The sequence below is a fragment of the Phaethon aethereus genome (genome assembly GCF_964289735.1).
Source record: "Phaethon aethereus genome assembly, chromosome: 1".
NCBI classification, from domain to species: Eukaryota; Metazoa; Chordata; class Aves; order Phaethontiformes; family Phaethontidae; genus Phaethon; species Phaethon aethereus.
Window position 1 is genome coordinate 48,320,938 of NC_138575.1, and position 7,654 is coordinate 48,328,591.

Consider the following 7,654-nt stretch of genomic DNA (forward strand, 5'->3'; position numbering starts at 1 on the left):
TATCCTATTTCATGTGAAACCCCACTTAAATTCATTCCTCTCTCAAGCCTCAAAAAACCTGTCCCAGGCCACAGAAAAGAGAAGGCAGGTACGTCATGGAATGTAACAGACAGTGGATTGTGTGATGATGGTTTTTTACTCATATAAGATCACGTGTTAGAAGAAAAACTATGGTAGCACAATTCAGTTGTGAGACTCAAAATTACCTACCTTGTAAGCCAAGCATCTGCCAAGCACAAACTTCCCAACACCTGCATAAATCACGCTGGGACCTCAGGTACCAGATGCAACTGGTGATACCTAATTCTGCCTGACTGCATCAGGCACATGGGATCATAGAGCATCAGCATGGTGAATGCCAAAAATAGTAGTGCTGTAATAGGGAAACTTGAAATTGGAGGAAGATACATACAAATGCATAAGTCATAGCAAGTCCATTCCCAGCATATTTCTATATTCTTTTGACTTAAAAAAAAAAAAAGGAACAAACCCCTCAACCGCTCCCACAATGAAATCCTACAGATAGTTTCATTATGTTCTTTATGTGTCAGTGATTTTCCATTCTCAGTGTCAATCTATTCTGTACTTGGTAAAATCACGTATTTGCCTTATAAATGCATTTTTAAAAGTATTGATAAAAATTTTATCTTGATAGTCTAGTAGTTGCACTAACATACTGAAGTGTCTAAAGCTGTATGCACTGATTATGGGTCAAAATGCTATTTGAGGAGAGTCATGGTCTGAAAAGAAGGAATAACAAATGTCAGTTAACAAAGTAGAGATACAAACAAACTGTAAGATTATTACTTAGCAACATAAAAGATTAGTTAATCCAGTGGCGTATTACAAGAAAAAGGTTTAAAAAAAAAAACGAGGTCATGTAGAGAACGTTAATAAAACAGTGGAAAATTAACTGGGAATCATAACAAACTGTCATGCTCTTATGCAGAAATATAAGGTTATTAATCTACATTTAGAAAACAGATTATTCTTTTCTTGTTTTATTCCACTGAATTTACTTATAGCATAAACTTGAGCTACTGTATCACTCATTCAATATAAAAAGGAATGTAACATATTTTTGAGGAAAATCCTATAGTTTTTGTGTCAAACTTAGGGGAGAGTCCAATGATGGAATGAAAGCAATTTCTCAGATGCAGGTTTTCAGGATGCTATTTTGATGAATGCTTTTCTTACATACTACTCTGAAGTTCTGTTGTGGTTCAGTAAATTCAGGTGCGCATAATTTTTTGAAACAAATCTGTGATTTAAAACTGCAGTTTTACCAACCCAAGAATTAAAATACATTATCAAGACCTCCTGACCATGAATTTAGCTTAAAGATCATAAAAATCTGTTGGTTTTGAACTAACTTCCTGTGTTTGAGGAAAAATTACATGCGGATGACTTTTCAGGCAGTCTTATGCAAAGCTAGAACAGGAAGTTTATTCATCATCCCTCTCCTAGTGAAGGCAGAGTCACACATAATCACAGAATTCAAGAAATTAGTTTATCAGGAAATAAGAGTTCATAAAGCATTCTCTTGCCATCTTCACCAAGATGCAGTTGTAGAACACTTGTGTTACAGCAGATGGATGTGAGATGGCTCTGCTTCCGCTCCATAGTCATATATAAAAAATTTCTCTTTCCTGCGTCTCATGGAATTTTACAGCAATGAAACAGTTACACAAGCACAGGACTTGGCCTTTCTCTAAATGCCTATGTTGCATAGCTCAAATATTGACTTAAGTACAAACACTCTCAGCCTGTAATTTTAGACATCAAAACCAAATATATGAAATATGTCTTGGAAAAGAACACTGAAAGCAGCAATAGTACGCAAGTGACTAATCTGTTCAGAAAGAATAGCACAATTTTTTTTTTCCAAACATTTGAGCTAAAATTTGTTTATATCATTCCACATTTGCAAAAAAGAGAAATGAAAAACAACAAAAGATCTGCTTGTTCATACAGAGTCCTTCCCAAAGAAAGGAGGGGTTCAAATTCACAGAACAAAAGTGTTTGCACAGTAAAATAATCATCCAGATGGCAAAAATAAGCAACCCTGAAAATGGTAAATGTTAAAAGGAAGACCCTTCTTGGGGTCATCATCACTAACAGTTTCATAACAACTATTTTAAGCTCTCAGTTTTAAGCATACTGGAACAGTTTAGTGAACATTAGCTAATCCCTGTATTGCTAATCTGTTATTCTAGAAATGTGTGACTGTGCAAGACAGTCCTGGGTTTATGATTGACCTGGCCTTGTTTGACATGAAAATTCCAGAAAAGAAATACCAGTTCATAGTTTTTTTCATATAATTCCTCCGCTGTCAGAATTCAATGCAACTATAAATAATGTAAGAAATATTTTTATCAAGACATTCCTATGTTACATAAAAGCATATTCTGGTTACTTTTTTCATATATGAAGAAGATCAAAAGTAAGGGCAATTTACTATATGAAACTATTAAAAGGCTAATCAACCTGGTGAACTGAGATTTAAACAGTAACCTCCTTCCCCAAGAAAGTATGTATATCTATTTTATTAATACCTAAGCAAAACAAAATACGAATCAGTAGTTACTTAATCTGCAGTTTAAAACAAATACATGCACTCAGAAATAAGAACTTGAGATACAGCTGATCTGAAGCAAAATAGGGATGAACATAAAAAAAAAGAGCCTGATATTTGATGTTGGAAGAAATTCTAAATAAAATCTGATCTAACCACTGAATAACTAAAAAAAGTGCAGATATGAACACAATGAAGTTGCATGGACCTGCAAATAAATAAGACTAATTATTTAGTATGTAAATTTATGGTAATTATTTAGGTAAGGTATGGAGATCAGTCAAATCAGAATTGGGGAAAATGGTCAAATAAACTTTACATCCACACAGTCTGTGGCAACGTACAAAAGAATTAAAATTACCATGAACACTGTATATTTTTCTGTTGCTATAGTCTAATACAAAAGGAGTTCACGCTACTTCTAGGTCATGAACAACAAAAGCTCTCTAAATCAAAAGGTCCCTTTCTGTGCCTAGCAAAACCTCTGAATGCATTTAACAGCTACTTCCTCATGCAAATAACTTTCTCTTTCCCCTTATAAATCTGTAACAGAGTTGCTGACGTAGTATTCTCATGAATGCACCGGTAAAGTGCTCAGATACTTCTGTATCTTGTATACTCCTCTAACACTTTGCATTGTGGAACAACACACATTTTTTATCATAGCAAGTAACCGCATGACTTTCTCCATAGTTAATATTATATGACCTATCCAACCTCGATACTTCATAGGATTAAATTGAACTTCTAGCTGACAGTGAACTTCTCCTACCAGCTGGGCTTTTTACTTTACCTTAACTGGATCCTAGCAAGATGACCCTGTATTGTTCTTAACAAAATCATTCCTCTCTCACCAGAAAGAATTATTTCCTGAAAAATCGATGCCAGTAAATGCATTGAACATCACAATGTAAGTTTTCAAATATTCAGGTGAATTAAAATCTCAATGAACAGGCTAGTCAAGCAAAATATGTATATAGTTATTGCATAAGCAAAAACCTGCATTTACATGCACAAAGACTACGTTTTCCCACCCTTATGTGGGATTCAGCTGACAAAGCTAGCACGGTCAACATTTCTTACTGTAAATATTTTTGAAAATGTAATGATCTTTTGGTTTTTAAATGACTCATTGATGCAAAACCCCTCAAATTCCAGATGAATGAGATAGATAGAAAACTGGCATGAACTCTAGTCAGATTTGAAGTTTTGGATTTTCCTTCTTTTTTTTTTTTTTTAAACTCCTGAAAAATGAATGTAGCATAAAATGTAAGCACTTCATCCATAATTCAGGAAAAGTGAAATACTGCCCAAAGTAACTACAGTTTCTTATTTGGGAATATTTCCTGAATTAAATCTGAAGGCTTGTAAAACATTACGAACAGCTCCCATTGAAATTAATGACTGGATTCCAGTTGGACCTGATCTGTTGGAGATGCAAGGCAGCCACAAATTTGATTCCAGAAAATCAGTCTGTAATCATCTGTCTGACAAGCTATGTTTGATGTAAAGCATATTAACTAAATATTAAAATCTGTTAAGTATTACAAAGAAAATCTTGATGTCTGTATTTTATATACCAGCAGTCCTCTTTTGGGAAGATAGTAATTTCAGTCATGGACAATTTTGTTTGAGAAAGGACTATGAGATTTTCACACAATATAATATATTCTGAGGTGCTTGTTAAATTAAAAAAACAGCAACAAATTTTAGAATGAGACTATTACATTTTACAAAGCACTATATCACAAAAAATATTTTATAATATTAAACCCCCCTATACTCATTTAAACACATTTCAGGAAAAAAATAACAGTTCTAATATATGGAAAAAATTATTATATTATGGATGCTGGAAATGTAGTCATATTTATTTTGAAGTATGTTTATGTTGTTAGATTGACCCCTGAGAAAGTCAACAAGTAGCAATTTACTTTCCGAGGTTATAAAATGCCAAATAACCTAGTTGTCTCTTAAATGCTCTAGTAAAATACCCAGAAGGATAAACACCACAGCTCTAGGGAAAGAAAAATATTATGTGTGCAGTAATTATGAACATGTTAGTGTTGGAAGAAAACAGTCATTTATGTTCAAGCTAACTAAACTGGCGAGACAGGAAGAGATGGTCTAAAGTAAGTTTAGAAAAAAGCTCTTTGGATTAGAGACTTCTGTTCTTAAGTGCATGTTCCACTTTCACTGTTAATGAAAATGTTTGTCATTACCAGAGATATTTTATTACAAAACCAGTGTTCCATGAGATGAAAATAGAAAATAATAAATGTTTGTTGTTTTTTTTTAACAGACTGAACAGTCACAAGAATACTAAAAATTTAGCAAGGAATGCTCACATATTATTAATGAAAATATATATCACACACCAAGCCATTCAAATTACTATTTGCTTCAAGTTAGAAATCTCAGTGCTTTGCTGAATTAGGTACATGGATCTGAATCTTCATCCAAAGCAATGAATACAATTAGGCAATCAAAAATAGAAAAGATATGATTTTGTAATAATGATTTGTTACATTACATCTATGTCTTTACACAGTTGGAAATATGCATAAACTAACAAGTGATGATTCTGGACATGTAGAGAAATGTAAAGCCTATTAATCTTAGCAGCCTAAATCTGCAAGTTGAAGCTCTCATTTCCGTGAATTTCAATCTGTCAGTATCATACGGTTGAAGACCTGTGTTAGCAAGATGTATGTATGTAAGGAGCCCAAGACAGCCAGTAGAACAATCCCTGAATGCACAATCTGAGGACAAATACATAATCTATAAGCTTGAAGTTCTTGGGGATTGCCCAGTTTTGCAGAGGAAAAAAAAAAAGGTAATAATTATGTAATTACACTGTAATTTTTAAGAACATAAATGGATGGTAAATACTGTAAGTTTATATATAACCAAATTATAATTATGTTTTATGTTTGAAGGAGTCATCAAGGAACTGAAGCAGGTAATTAAATTGACTCATCTGCTTTCATCAAATTTGTAAAAGTATGTAATAAATTCAGGCAGAAACATGAGACTGGGGTATACACTGTGTTCCTTGGAAATTGTTGGAGTTGTATTGGTTATAAATACATATATGAAACTATTTAAGTGTGTAGGATACAAAGAACTTTGTATTAGGCAAGTCCATTCATTCTGGTACTATTAGCCATCCAGTTGCTGACGATCTCCAGATTCATACCAGGGGCTGAGCTATCCCACCCCAAAACAGGCATGACACAGGCTGATTCTGGCACCTACTCACCATGATACTCCTCTCACTCTGAATAAATAACTGTCTTTCTATCAAAAACCCCTTGTACAGATGAGTGTAATGGACTGGATTTCCTTTCATTTCATGTTGACATTTCACATTTCCACTCCGAGGGTAGAATTATTCTCTCCTCTTATGCAGGACTTTTTGATTTTCCTCTTTGTCAGTAAGTATAACATAGTCCATGGAAAATTTTATAAAATAAAACAAAACTGAGAAGATGGAAAGGGAACTGGCTTAAAAGAATGACAGGAAATTAGCTAAAGTGTCTGATTGTGCATTTTCTTATGGGAATTAAAAAAACCAAAAAACCCATAGATAGTTGAGACAAAGAAAGAATGGTTAAATAAGGAGCATAAAGGTTCATAAAAGTATACTTTTAGCATCCAAAAACCAGGTTGAACAAGTTTATGAAAAGTGTAGAGGCACATAAACAGCCAAGAGTGCACAGTTTTTAATCATCTTGTACATTCATCTGAATTCTGAAAGGAACAAGTTTGAGATATCAAAGTATAAGCTTCAAATATAAGCTTCAAAACACTGGATTTTTTAATATTATTTTATTTTTAAGAAATATTCTCTCCCAACCTATTTTTCCTATTTTCTTCTTAAAACACAGTAATACTCTTAAGATCTACAAATTGCAGGGGATGTACAATCAAGCACGCGGTGTGGATAAAGATCAGTTCTGAGATCCAGTACAAGTTCCTATGAGTGAAATAAATCTGATAGAATATGAGTGGAAATTAGTTCCCCCATGGGTCTTGCACTAGCCTGCACAGCTGAGAATATTATTCTGTTTGAATTCTTTATCCCCTAAGTATTTATATTAAAAAAGACTCATTAGAAATAGCTGTCAGCTAAATTCACAAGAACTCGAAGAATACATTAGCCTACTCTCAACATTCAGATCTCTGTGCTTACTACTTGTCAGAGTGATACCACAGAGTTCAAAAGATGCTGAGTTGCGTTAATAAATTACAAAGATAAGGTAATATATTTGATACATACTTGTGTTTCCATCACGAGCTGATGAGTCTAAATACAACATATTATTATTGAAGTATTCAAATAACACTGTATGATAAAAACACAACACAAAATATATTAAGGCAACTAGCACATTTTCCTGGAACAGAAACTATTTATAATATCCAGGATTAAAAAACCTGTAAAAAAAACAAAACAAAACCAAAAATTGCCTTTTTAGAAAAAGCTTTTTTTTTCCTTTCCTTTTTTTTTTTTTTTTTGCGTCAAATATGTGCTAATCAGCAGTCCTAGCACTTTGGTCATTTTAGAAAATAGGCAGTTGGTAGACATTTAAGAGAACAAAATACAGAAAGGGAAAACAGTGTATCTGAAAGTATTTTACATTTATACCTTCTAGGTATAAATATATATATTGATTTATCTTTTATATAGATATATAAATTTACACTTCTATGTACTGTCCATTTATTTACTTTGTAGGCTTTTAATTCCAGGATCTGTTTGAGTTTTGCTACAGCTAAACTTTATTTAGAAACACCATAACTATTTCTCCATTCAATTCATTTAATCCAAAGCATTAAACAGATTGATCTGCAAAATATAACCATGGCATCCCAGAAATTACTCATGTATTCTCTGTTAGCAGAGTCTCCAGCTCAGAGTTAGAGAACAATTCAAGAACACCTCAATTATACACCTTCGCTTTGGGGAGAACGTGGGGAGAAGGATTTAGGGTTTTCACTACATCCAAAGTGAAATCGTTTGACTTAACTACATAGTTGTAAAATTCTCATGTTTTGCATTTCTTCTTTTTTTTC